Source organism: Mobula hypostoma, chromosome 3 (assembly GCF_963921235.1).
Source record: "Mobula hypostoma chromosome 3, sMobHyp1.1, whole genome shotgun sequence".
Taxonomy (NCBI): domain Eukaryota; kingdom Metazoa; phylum Chordata; class Chondrichthyes; order Myliobatiformes; family Myliobatidae; genus Mobula; species Mobula hypostoma.
The window spans coordinates 25,337,026-25,350,317 of record NC_086099.1 but is presented as its reverse complement, the minus strand read 5'-3'; positions in this window follow the sequence as shown (position 1 = coordinate 25,350,317).

The following is a 13,292-nucleotide window of genomic DNA, read 5'->3' as shown; positions in this document are numbered from 1 at the left end:
GAATATTTTACGATATGAATTTCTGTCCTAACATTGGTGGGGTGTGCAAGGAATATATACAAACAGTCTTACTAATGCTGGGTTGGAGATGGCATATCCTGCAGTAGTTAGAGAACTTTACAACTTCATCACCCAGTGTTGTTATAAGCTCAGTGAACATTAGGTGTTATGTTGAAGTTGTACAAGATGTTGGTGAGGCCAAATTTGGAGAATTGTGTGCAGTTCTGGTCACCTACCAACAGGAAAGATGTCAGCAAGATTGGAATACAGAGAAAATTTACAAGGATGCTGCCAGGATTTGAGGATCTGAGTAACAGGTAAGTTCAATAAGTTAGGACGTTATTCCCTGGACCATGGGAGAATGAGTGGAGATTTGATGGAGATATGCAAACTCATGCCAACAGAAGTGAAGGATACAGGTTTGATTGCAACATTTAAGAGAAATTCGGATTGGCACATGGGTTGGAGAGATATGGTCCAGGTGCGTGTTGCTGTAACTAGGGAGAATAACAGATCAGCATGGACTAGGAGCACCAAAGAACCTGTTTCTGTGTGTAGCTCTCTGTAACTATGATTTCTTATGACAATCAGTGAGAAATCATGGTTTAACAAGTTAAACAAGTGTAGGAATCGCACATGTCCTTGAGGCAGGCCACACTTATGAGAGATGATCCCTATATACAACTTGACTGCAGACTTTCTACTCTAACAATACTCTACAGCAGCCTCAGAACTAGTAAGAATAAGCTCAGTGAAGAAATAGAAAGCTAGATGGAGAGCTATTTTATAAACACAATAAAATCTGCAGATGCGGGAAATCCAAAACAATACATGCAAAATGCTGGAAGAATTCAGCAAGTCAGGCAGCATCTGTGGAAGTGAATAAACAGTCAATGTTTTGGGCCAAGACCCTTCTTCAGGACTGGAAAGGAAGAGGGAAGATGCCAGAATAACAAGGTGGGGGGAGGGAAAGGAGGATAGCTGGAAGGTGATAGGTGAGGCCAGGTGGGTGGGAAACGTCAAGGGCAGCAGAAGAAGGCATCTGATAGGAGAGGAGAGTGGATCATAGGAGAAACGGAAGGAGAAGGGGACCCAGGTGGAGGTGATAGGCATGTGAGAAGAGGTAAAAGGCCGGAGAGGGGAATAGAAGAGGCTGGGGGTGGGGGAAGAAACCTTTTATTTAACCATCAGGTTAAAGGACACCCAGACAAAATATAAGGCATTGCTCGTCCACTCTCATCTTGGCATAAGATGAGGGTGCATGACTAATAATAATTAGCATAACTATTTTATGCTAATTATTACTGTGATCAAGGCTGATTGGAGAGACTTAGATACTGGGTTCTACTTAAAATGTGCACTTTTTTATAGATGGTAATCTGATTGAGGACCTTGCGAAAAAAGTCTGTTTTTAACGGAGTGACTGTGATGAGTTGGCTTCCCACAAAGATGGTGTAACTTAGCCTGAGAAGTGACTGAATATTGTAAATGAAGGGGCTCCTTTCAAATTTAATCACTCATCGATTGTCGCTACCATATAGGCAAATACATGCTGCTAACTTTGAGTCATCCATTGAATGAGCTACGCCATTTCACGGGAATATGTAGAATTAATTAAGTGTCTGAAAAGAGGATGCTGTCTAAGTTGCATGCCATCTTGGACAATGTCTCCCATCCACTGCATAATGTACTGGGAGGGCACAGGAGTACATTCAGCCAGAGACTCATTCCACCGAGATGCAGCACAGAGCGTCATAGGAAGTCATTCCTGCCTGTGGCCATCAAACTTTACAACTCCTCCCTTGGAGGGTCAGACACCCTGAGCCAATAGGCTGGTCCTGGACTTATTTCATAATTTACTGGCATAATTTACATATTACTATTTAACTATTTATGGTTCTATTACTATTTATTATTTATGGTGCAACTGTAACGAAAACCAATTTCCCCCGGGATCAATAAAGTATGACTATGACTATGACTATGACTAAAACCATTGAAAAGCCAGCCCAGGTAAGGGAGGCGGATTCTTCCCCTGAAGGACAAAAGTGAACTGGGAAGGTTTATCAACAATCCGGTAGTTCCACTGCAATCATTACAGATATATGTTCTTTTATTCTTTCAGACTTATTTAATTATTTGTTTGGGAATGAAGATAGTGTTCCAGAGTTATCCATAGGCCCCTGGATACGAGTGAAATTGCTTTCTTGTACACGAGACTCTGTAGATGCTGGTAATCTTCAGCAACACACACAAAGTGCTGGAGGGACTCAGGAAGACAGGCAGCATTTATGCAGAGTAAAAAAAATGTTGTCACACTCGGGGGAGGGGGTGCATGGTCGACAGCTCACCCCAACGTTCCTGGGACCAGTGCTATTTATTGTTTTTGTTTTAAGATGCAGTTGTGCAATTATAATGACATGTACAGTTATTCATTGGTGTGTTTGTGGGTTACCCTGACTGTAACTGGGGTGGGTGGTAATCACTTCCCCCGTCTGTATGACTCTGAGCAGTTTCCTCCTCAGGTCATCGCACCCACTCTGGTTTTGTGCTTATCTCAATAAGAACAGTTGTTGAGTAAATCAAGCTTTGCTCGTCTGTCATCATGGACAATATTAAAGGTTAGCTTTATTTGTCACATGTACATCAAAACACAGTGAAATGCATCATTTGCATCAATGACCAACGGAGTTGGAGGAGGTACTGTGTGCAGCCGGCAAGTGTCGTCACACTTCCGTGCCTATATAGCATGCCCACAACGAACTAACCCTGACCCAGCAGCCTTTAGAACGTGGGAGAACAAGAAGGAAACCCACGCAGTCATTAGGAGAAAGTACCAACTCCTTACAGACAGCTTCCTGACAGGGACGTGGCCTTCAATGTCGATTGTTTATTCGCTCCCAAAGTTACTTGCTTCTTCCTCGTCCTTGCTAACTCGTATGTTTTCAGTTAATGTTTCAGGTTTCCGACACTCCCAGAGTTCGATGTATCATGCGTGTTTCCGGATTACAACTCCACAATACAAAACGTGGAATGGTAATAAAAATCCATTAACCTTTATTCTTTAAAGTGTCACTTGGTTTACAGGGCAACCTTGTAACATGATTGCAGTCTCTCCTCTGACTCTCAGGTTACAGGCATTCAGAAATGCCGGGAATGGATGCTGAGGTACTGGTTGCCTTATGTGGAAAAGCATTCTGCATTCAGCAGCAAAAATGTTCCTCTATTACAGCCACCACCTCCAACAAAGTCCTCACCAACCCCCACCACCTTCTCCTAAAGACCGGCTTGGCTTCATTCGTCTGAGCTGGAACTGCAGCCACAATACTGATCTTTGAGGGACTAAAAGTGGTTGCCCTTTGACCTGGCAGGCAACGATTTCATACAGGCTGTCAGCATGATTGATTGATTTAAGGTTAGATCAAAGCAGGCAGATTCCAGAAAGCTTGTCGATAGCGAAGCATGAAAAAAATATATACTTGATGACAAGGTCCATAATCGCTGGAAACTACTGATTACACACTAGAGGAAAGAGAAGTAGAAATTTGTTTTATTTAATTTATTGTCTTAAATTGATAATAGCCCTTTACCTCATTTAGTCCACATACCTCTAACTAGCCTAAGCAGTATACCTAGGGCTTTATTAGATACAGATTAAGTGGCATTGATTCAGTTCCTCATTAAAGGTGGTGCCTCGGGGCCACAGGCTTCATGGCCTTGTGCTCTTCGCTAATCCACTGAGGCATTAAGTAGTTTGCTGCACTCAATCGATAAATATGGCAGTTTCTGTCGAGTTTATTCAATAGGAAGATCCCATCAAATGAAGAAAGACTATCTGGCAGATCTAGCTTAAATCTATACACAAAGCTAATTTTCATCAGTGCGCCTCATGTCAGGATCCTGGGCAAAGGCGGCACGGTAGCGTAATGGTTAGCACAACACTGTACAACGCCAGCGACCCATGTTCAATTTCACCACTATCTGTAAGGAGTTTGCAGGTTCTCCCAGTGACTGCGTGAGCTTTCTCCAGGTGCTCCAGTTTGCTTCCACATTCCAAATACGTACAATGAGGGTGAGTGAGTTGTGGGCATTTCTATATTGGCACCAGAAGCATGGGCATGCTATGTTGGCACTGGAAACGTGGGAACATTTACAGGCTGCTCAGCATAATTCTCATTGGTTTGATTTGACACATTTAACTGTATGTTTTGCTGTACAGTACCGTGCAAAAGTCTCAGACACATATAGCTACTGTGCCTAAGACATTTGCACAGAGGTGTCACAATTTGATGTATTGCACTACAGCACTGCTACAAATAAAACTAATTTCATGACATATGTGAGTGACGGTATGCCTGATTTTGATACGCGTCTCTATTGTGGTCTGAGAACAGGAAGGGAGCAGGGAGAGGGGAATCGTGGTTGGGAAAAGGGGAGGAGAGAGGGGAGAGAGCAGAAAACACCAGAGAGACATGTTTTACACCAGAGTGTAACGCTTTACAGCACCTGCGATCCAGGTTTAACTCCTGCTGTGTCTCCCCTGGATCACGTGACTTTTTCTACAAGTGCTCCAGTTTCCTCCCACATTCCAAAGACGTACGGGTTCGGATTAATGAGTTGTGGGTGTGCTATGTTGGTGCTGGAGGCCTGAGGACACTTGTGGCTGCCCTCATCACAGCCTCAGACTGTGTTGGTCATTGACACAAACAATGCATTTCACTGTATGAAATGTGTTTGAAACATTCAGGTACTAAAAGTGTATGTTACAAAAAAAACATTCCTAAAGCTGTATATTTTGACGTTCCAACATACGTGTGACAAGTAGAGCTATTCTTTAATATTTAATCTTGTATTTACACTGGCACGGGTGGAGTTCTGAGAACATAAGAAACAGGAGCAGGAGTAGGCCATCTGGCCCATCGAGCCTGCTCCACCATTCAATAAGATCATGGCTGATCTGGCCATAGACTCATCTCCACCTACCTGTCTTTTCCCCATAACCCTTAATTCCCCTACTATGTAAAAATATATCCAACCTTGTCTTAAATATACAAATGTATTTACTGAGGTAGCCTCCACTGCTTCATTGGACAAAGAATTCCACAGATTCACCACTCTCTGGGAAAAACATTTCCTCCTCATCTCCATCCTGCCTCTACTCCCCTGAATCTTGAGTCTACATCCCCTAGTTCTAGTCTCACCTACCAGTGGAAACAACTTTCCTACCTCTATCTTATCTATCCTTTTCATAATTTTATATGTTTCTATAAGATCTCCTCTCATTCTTCTGAATTCCAGCAAGTGCAGTTCCAGGCGACTCTGTCTCTCAAATCTTTCATGTGCAAGGACACTTGGAACGATCTGTAATCTCTACTGTCTCCAGTTTAGTATTGAGATGCATAGCAGGTATCATGCTATAAGGTTGTCCATGTTACAGGAATTGTCTAACCAGCAAATTCAAGAATCATCTTTATCTGCCATAAACATTTATATGTATTGGCAATTTGCTGTGGTGTGTTGGGCGGGACACAAGATGCTACAAAAAAGCATTCATCAATAATAAAGAATAAAGAATTGTATAAAAAAGTTAAAGGTTAAAGTATGTATATGGAATAAAATATGCATAAATACATACAGCAATTACCAAATTTATACTGGGGCTCATTCAAAAACTTTGATCTCTAGTGCATTTGTACGTATTTGTGTGTATCGTCTTTCCTTCAGTTTTATAGTCCAAATCCTTCCTGCAGTAAGAGAAGCTGGAATTCCAAACAAGATCCTTGCTGCCTTCTCATAAACACTCAGCTCGGCACTATCTGAAACTCAACCACAGTGGAGCGAATGGAAAAAAATTTGTTTCATGAAATCTATGTACTGCCCTTGGGGCGTGAGGCTCAAAGCAAATATCATACCAGAGATTATCTGGTAGCAAATAAAAGTGGGCTGGGATAAATATTTCCCCATTGACTCTCTACTAACAACACTAAATCTTGTCTGAAACTCAAGAAAAACAAACAGAATAACCTACTGCCCATTAATAAAACAACTCCAAAAATACATGATGTGGGAACTGAAATGCTGGTCTGTTCTATGTTACATTGAAACTTCCATACGATTCACATTTTCACATAAATCCCTTGTGAAACAACATTCCTTTTTCAACTTTTAGTACATGTTTCTTTTCTCTGTTGTAACTGACTGAGATGCAGGAATTTCTGTTAGTGCACTTAGGGAGACCCCTGGTGGCCAATATTGTCAATTCATAGACAATGCTTTCAGTAAGTTTAGTATTCCCACTGATCTATATTAAAGGCTAAATTCAAAGCACTGTTAATGATTGTAGGGTACTTTGATACAGAATTTATAATAGCTGCACACCAGAGACACAAGAGATTTCACAGATGCTGGAAATCTTGAGCAACACACACACACAATGAAGAAGGAACTTTGCAGGTTAAGCACCATTTATGGAGGGAAACAAGTAGTCGATGTATCGAGCTGAGACCCTTCCTCCAGCAGTTCTGAGAAGGGCCTCATCCTAAAAAAGGTTGATTGTTTATTTCCCTCCCTTGTTGTTGCCTGACCTGCTGTGTTTGTCCAGCATTTTGCGTGCGTTTAATTAGCTGCAATATCAGGATGCAGTAACATTAACATAGAACCCTACAGCACAGTACAGGCTTTTTGGCCCATGATGTTGTGCCAACCATTTAATCTACTCTAAGAACAATCTAACCCTTCCCTCCTACATAGTCCTACATTTTTCCATCATCCCTGTGCCTATCCAAGTGTTTCTTAAATGATCCTAATGTCCCTGGCTCTACCACCACCCCTGGCAGGCCATTCAACACACTCACCACTCTCTGTGTAAAAATTAATCCCAATACTTTCCTCCAATCACTTTAAAATTATGGCCCGTTGTCTTAGCCATTTCTTCCCTGGGAATAAGTCTCTGGCTATCTAATCGATCTATGCCTATCATCAGAATCAGTATCAGATTTTATATCACTGGCGTATGTTGTTATGCACCAGCAGTTTGTTGCAATACATAATAACAAAAACTGTAAATTACGGTAAGAACTATATATACTAAAAAATTAAATAAAATAAGTAGCGCAAAAAGAGAAAAAAAGGTTCGGAAAGTTGTGGACTTCAGCAAGAGTAAGCTGAGGGAAGATGCATTACATAACTCACAATTGGTTTTACTATATATTGCAATGTACTGCTGCCACAAAACAACAAATTTCATGACTGTGTGAGTGATATTAAACCTGATTCTGATTCTGATAGGGAGTGGTGTGTGTTCCCTCGTCTCACCCTTTCTGAAGTCCACAATTCTTTGGTCTTACTGACGTTGAGCGCAGGGTTGTTTCTATGACAGCACTCAACCAGCTGATCTATCTTGCTCCTGTATGCTTCCTCCTTGCACAGGAGTTGGGCCAGAAGTTGTGCTGTCAGCAAATTTATAGATGGTGTTTGAACAAATGACTTTAGTTTTATTATTGAAATGGGATGAATATTTGCAGGATATTATATGAAATGATAATATTTAGAAATATTTATTTTTATAGGGGAAAAAATTCAAGATTTAGGAAACTTTATGGCCTGGGCTGATAAGTAACACGTATCCTCTGTGTCACAAGAGTGTAAGCATTGGCCATTTCCAAAAAGGAGAGTTTAACCTCCTACCAGCCACATGCAATCCCATTACATGACCAGGTACTCCACCATCAAAGTCATGTTGGATACCATATTCTAGAAAGTCAAAGGCATCATTACTTAAATACTATGGCCACCTGAACAGGTGAGAGGCTCTTAACACCCGAAAGATTTCACGTCTGGGGACCATGGTATTGTAGCGGTTAGCACAATACTATTACACCTTGGGGAGTTGGACTTCAGAGTTGAATTCGGGCACCACCTTTGCAAAAGTTCGTATGTTCTTTTCGTGTGCAGATGGGCTTCCTCTGGGTTCCCTGGTTTCCTCACACAGTTCAAAGACACACTGGTTAGTAGGCTAATTATAAATTGTCCTATGATTAGTTCAGGGTTAGATTGTAGGATTGCTGTGCAGTGAGGTAAGTAGGTAAATAAATAAGTAATGGTTTAAATCATCTACCAGGCAGAATCCAGGATAGGGGTGGAATACTCTCTGCTTGCTCTTTACAGTTCCAATAATACTGGAGAAGCTGGCTAGCATCCAGAACAAAGTGGCCCACTTGATTGGAATCCCATTAGTCACTCTGGACATTCACTCACTCCATCATCAGTGCACAGTGGCTGCAGTGTACTGCACCTACAAACTCACAGCAGTTACTTGCCTAGGCTAACCTGACAGCACCTTCCAACTCTGTCACCATCAAGGAAATACACGTCAGCCACACGGCAATACCACCACCTGCAGGTTTCCTGCCAGGTTGCACACCAACCTGACTTGGAAATATATTTCTGACCTTCATTGTGGCTGCGTCTAAGTTCAGAACCTCAATCTCAGTAGCACTAAAGGAATACTCTTTGTAGGTGGTCTTAAGGTCTCATATCTCAGTGCCTCAATAAAGCAACCAGCATAATCTAAGACCCCACCAACTCCACCAGGAGAACATTTTCTCTTCTCCCCTCTCCTGTCAGGTAGAAGGTACAAAAAGCAGATACAACCAGGCTCAAGGAGAATTTGTATCCCACTGTTATCAGACTCTTGAATCAACTCTTAGCATCATAATCCACCTTATTATGATCTTGCATTTTATCGTTTACCTGCACTGTATTTATTGGGTAGTTTTTACACTGTATTCTCAATATGTTATTGTTTTACATTATCATAGCTGAATGCACAGTGTAATAGACCATTGATATAGGAGCAGAATTAAGCCATCTGGCCCATAGAGTCTGCTCCACCATTTCCTCATGGTTGATCCATTTTTCCTCTCAGCTCCAATCTCCTGTCTTCTCCCTGTATCCTCCCTGTATCCCTTCATGCCTTTAAGAATCAAGAATCTATTAACCTCTGCTTTAAATACACATTAAGACTTGGCTTCCACAGCTGACTGTGGCAATGAATTCCACAGCTTCACCACTCCCTGGTTAAAGAAATTCCTCCTCATCTCCATTCTAAAAGGGCACCCTTCTGTTCTGAGACTGTGGTCCCAGATTTTTCCACCGTAGCAAACATCCTCTCCACATCCATTCTAGCAAGGCCTTTCACCATTCAATAGGCCTCTTTCATTAAATCACCCTCTTTCTTCTGAATTCTAGTGAATACAGGCCCAGAGCCATCACACACTCTTCATATGACAAGCTGTTCAATCCTGGAATCACTTTCGTGAACCTCCTTTGAACCCTCTCCAGAGTCAGCACTATCTTTCTTTTTTGTTAGCACAGAACTACCAACAATACTCCAAGTGAGGCCTTACCTGTGCTTTATAAAGTCTCAAAATTACGTCTTGGCTTTTATATTCTAGTCCTCCAAGTGAATGCCAACATTACATTTGCCATCCTCACCACAGACTCAACCTGCAAATTAACCTCTAGGGAATCCTGCACAAGGACTACCAAGTCTCTTTGCACCTCAGATTTTTGAATTTTCTCCCCATTTAGAAAATAGCCTACCCTTATATTTCTTCTACCAAAGTGCATGACAAGTGCATCTGTCACTTCTTTGCCCATTCTCCTGATCTGTCTAAGTCCTTCTGTAGCCTCTCTACTAGCACAAAAGTACCTGGCCCTCCACCTATCTTCGTATAATCCACAAACTTTGCAACGAAACCATAAATTCTGCCATCCAAGTCATTGACATGTAACATAAAAAGAAGTGGTCCCAATGCAGATTCCAGTGGAAAATCACTAGTCACCGGTAGTGAATCAGAAAAAGGCTCCCTTTATATGCAAGGCAAATTTCACTGTATCTTGGTATTTATGGCAATAATAAACCAGTATTAATAGTAGCACACATTATTTAATCAAAAACAACTTACATGTTGAAACTTCATTTCAAGTTGAAACTAAAATTCAAATAAATTATTATTCTTTCTTTGCATTTCTCACTAAAATGCAATCTTCTTTGACGCATAGGATCATCACACTGTAGGTTCCTGAGGATCTTGAGGTGCAAATCCCTGAAAGTGACAACATAAGTAGATAAGGTGATAAAGAGGTGTCTGATTTACTTGTCTTCATTGTTTGCGGTATTGAGTATAACATTTGAGAAGTCATGTTGTAGATGTATTAAAGTTTGATTCGGCCACATATGGAGAATTGTCTGGAATTTTCTTCACTGCATTATAGGAAGGGTGTGAACGCTTTGGAGAGGATGCAGAAGAGGTTCAACAGGACCTTGCTTGGAATAGAGAGTATTAGCTACAATAACCAGTTCAGCAAACTTGGTTTGTTTTCTCTGGAGAAACAGAGGCTGAGGAGGCCTGATAGTATTTATAAATTATCAGAGGCATACAAGGTTTAAGATTAATTAAGATTAGCTTTATTTATCACATGTACGTCAAAATGTACAATGTAGTTTGTGTCAAATCAAATCAGCATGGATTGTGCTAGGCTGCCTGCAAGTATTGCCATGGTTCCTACACCAACATAGCTTGTCCACAAGTTACTAACACTAACCATACATTTTTTTGGGATGTCGGAGGACACTGGAGCATTTGGAGGAAACCCATGCGGTGACGGAGAGAACTTACAAACTCCTTACAGACAGTGGTGGGAATCGAACTCCTATCTTACAGATGGCACTGTAAAGCACTGCACGACCCACTCCCCAGGGTGGAAGTGTCAATTCAAGGTGGCATTGCTCTAAGGAGAGATTGGGAAAGTTTAAAGACAAAGTCAAAGTCAAGTTCATTGTCACATGCACAAGTACATGTAGGCACATGTGCATTTGAAAACTCACTTGCAGCAGTTTCACAGGGCATAACACCATATAAGCAGCATTCACAAGAAAAACATAAATTAAACATAATTCAAACAAAAATCAAATACCATTGTGGTGCAAAGTGGTCAAAGGCTTCAGCAAGTGTTGTTTCACACAGTGAGTTGTAGGTCTTGGAATCTGCTGCCATGGAAGGTTTGGAAGCAGATATAATTATCAACATTTAAATATTGCTAATTAAATTCAGTGTCCACTTTATTAGGTTACCTGTACTCCTTTTCATTAATGCAAATAATTAATCACCCAATCAAGTGGCAGCAACTTAATGCATAAAAGCATGCAGACATGGTCAAGAGGTTTAGTTGTTGTTCAGACCAAACATCAGAGTGGGGAAGAAATGTGAACAACTTTGACTGTGGAATGACTGTTGGTGCAAATGGGGTGGTTTGAGTAACTCAGAAGCTATTGATCTCTTGGGATTTTCACACACGACGGTCTCTAGAATTTGCAGAGAATGGCGTGATAAAACAAAAATAAAAAATCCCGTGAGTGGCAGTTCCATGAGTGAAATTGCTTTGTTAATGTGAGGGGTCAGAGGAGAACGGCCAGACTGATTCAAGCTGATAGGAAGGCAACAGTAACTAAAATAATTATGTGTTACAACAGTGGTGTGCAGAAGAGCACCTCTGAATGCACGACACGTTGGTCCTTGACGTGGATGGGCTGCAGCAGTGGAGGACCATGCCACAATCCATGCCTGTACCTAATAAAGTGAATAACTGCTTCCACCAGTTTCACTGGCAGCGTGTTCCAAGCAAATGGAACATGGACAGGCAAGGTCTGGAGTGACATAGACTATGAGCAGGCAAATGATTTTGGTTTGGATTGGTATTATGTTCAGCACAGACATTGTAGGACAAAGGGCTTTTCCTGTGCTGTACTGTTCTATCTCTGTACTATTATCAGACTATCAACAACAGGAGCCTTAAATTTATGACCTTAAAAATCAAGGGTATTAAGCTTATTCAGGCGACGTGATCTCTCAGGATATATTTGCCTGTTTCATTTCCTGCAAAACCAACTTCAGAAGGCTTGCTTGGAATAGGAAATCCCATATATTGTTGCTTTATACCAGCTGAAAATAATGTAAATATAATCTTATCTTTTAGACAAAAAATAAAAGAGTATGTCAGTGTAGTCCTAAAACCAAAAGTATTCACAGCCTGTTCAATGTCAGGGTCAGTGTGCATGTGTCAGAGAAAAATTGGTATTATGCATATTCATAAATAATCCAGAATCTCCATTCTATAAATTAATGCTACCTGTTTACGGGGAGTAAACGAGGCTGAAAGTGGGGAGGAAGAGATAGAGGTAGGAAGGAAATTCCAGAACTTAAGACCTACGCAGCTGCTTGTCAATAGTATGAAACTACTCTGTTCTGACAAATTCAAAAATGCAAGCTGATTGAAAACAGAACATATAAAATTCAAAAAATGAGTCATAAAAATGTTCTGAGTCCATAAAGAAATACTCCACATGGTTAACATTCTTTTCTGTGCATGGACAGAAGATGTTGAGTTTCTTGTCATTGGATTGGCAAGTACTGAGTATATGAGATCTTTATATACAGCCCAACCCTGGAAATTTTCCAAAGCATTTTTCAGATTGCATGGACAGATTAACTCTGAATAGAGGAGAGGGCTGGAATTAGAATCAGGTTTAACATTACTGGCATATGTCATGAAATTTGTTAACTATATGGCAGCAGTACAATGAAACACATGATAAATAAATATAGAGGAAAAAACTGAATTAAATATGTCCATTAAACATTTAAGTTAAAATAAGTAGTACAAAAAAAAGAAATAAAAAAAGTAGTGAGGTAGTGCTCATGTGTTCAATGTCCATTTAGAAATCGGATGGCAGAGGGGAAGAAGCTGTTCCTGAATCACTGAGTGTGTGCCTTTAGGCTTCTAAACCTGCTTCCCAAAGGCAACAATGAGAAGTGGGCATGTCCTGGGTGGTGGGGGTGCTTAACGATGGACACCGCCTTCCGAAGACACCACTTCTTGAACATGTCTTGGATACAACAGAGGCTGGTACTCATGATGGAGCTGACTAATCTTACAAGTTTCTGCAACTTATTCAGTCTTGTGCAGTAGCATCCCCGCTTCTCCCCCCCCCCCATATCAGCTGGTGATGCAGCCAATCAGGATGCTCTCCATGGTACATTTGTTGAAGTTTTCGAGTGTATTAGTTGACAGACCAAATTTCCTCAAACTCCCAATGAAATATCTCCGCTGTCTTGCCTGCTCTGTAGCTGCATCAGTACGTTGTGTCCAGGTTACGCTCTCAGAGATATTAACACCCAGGAACTTGAAATTGCTCACTTTCTCCAATTCTGATTCCTCTATGTGTTCCT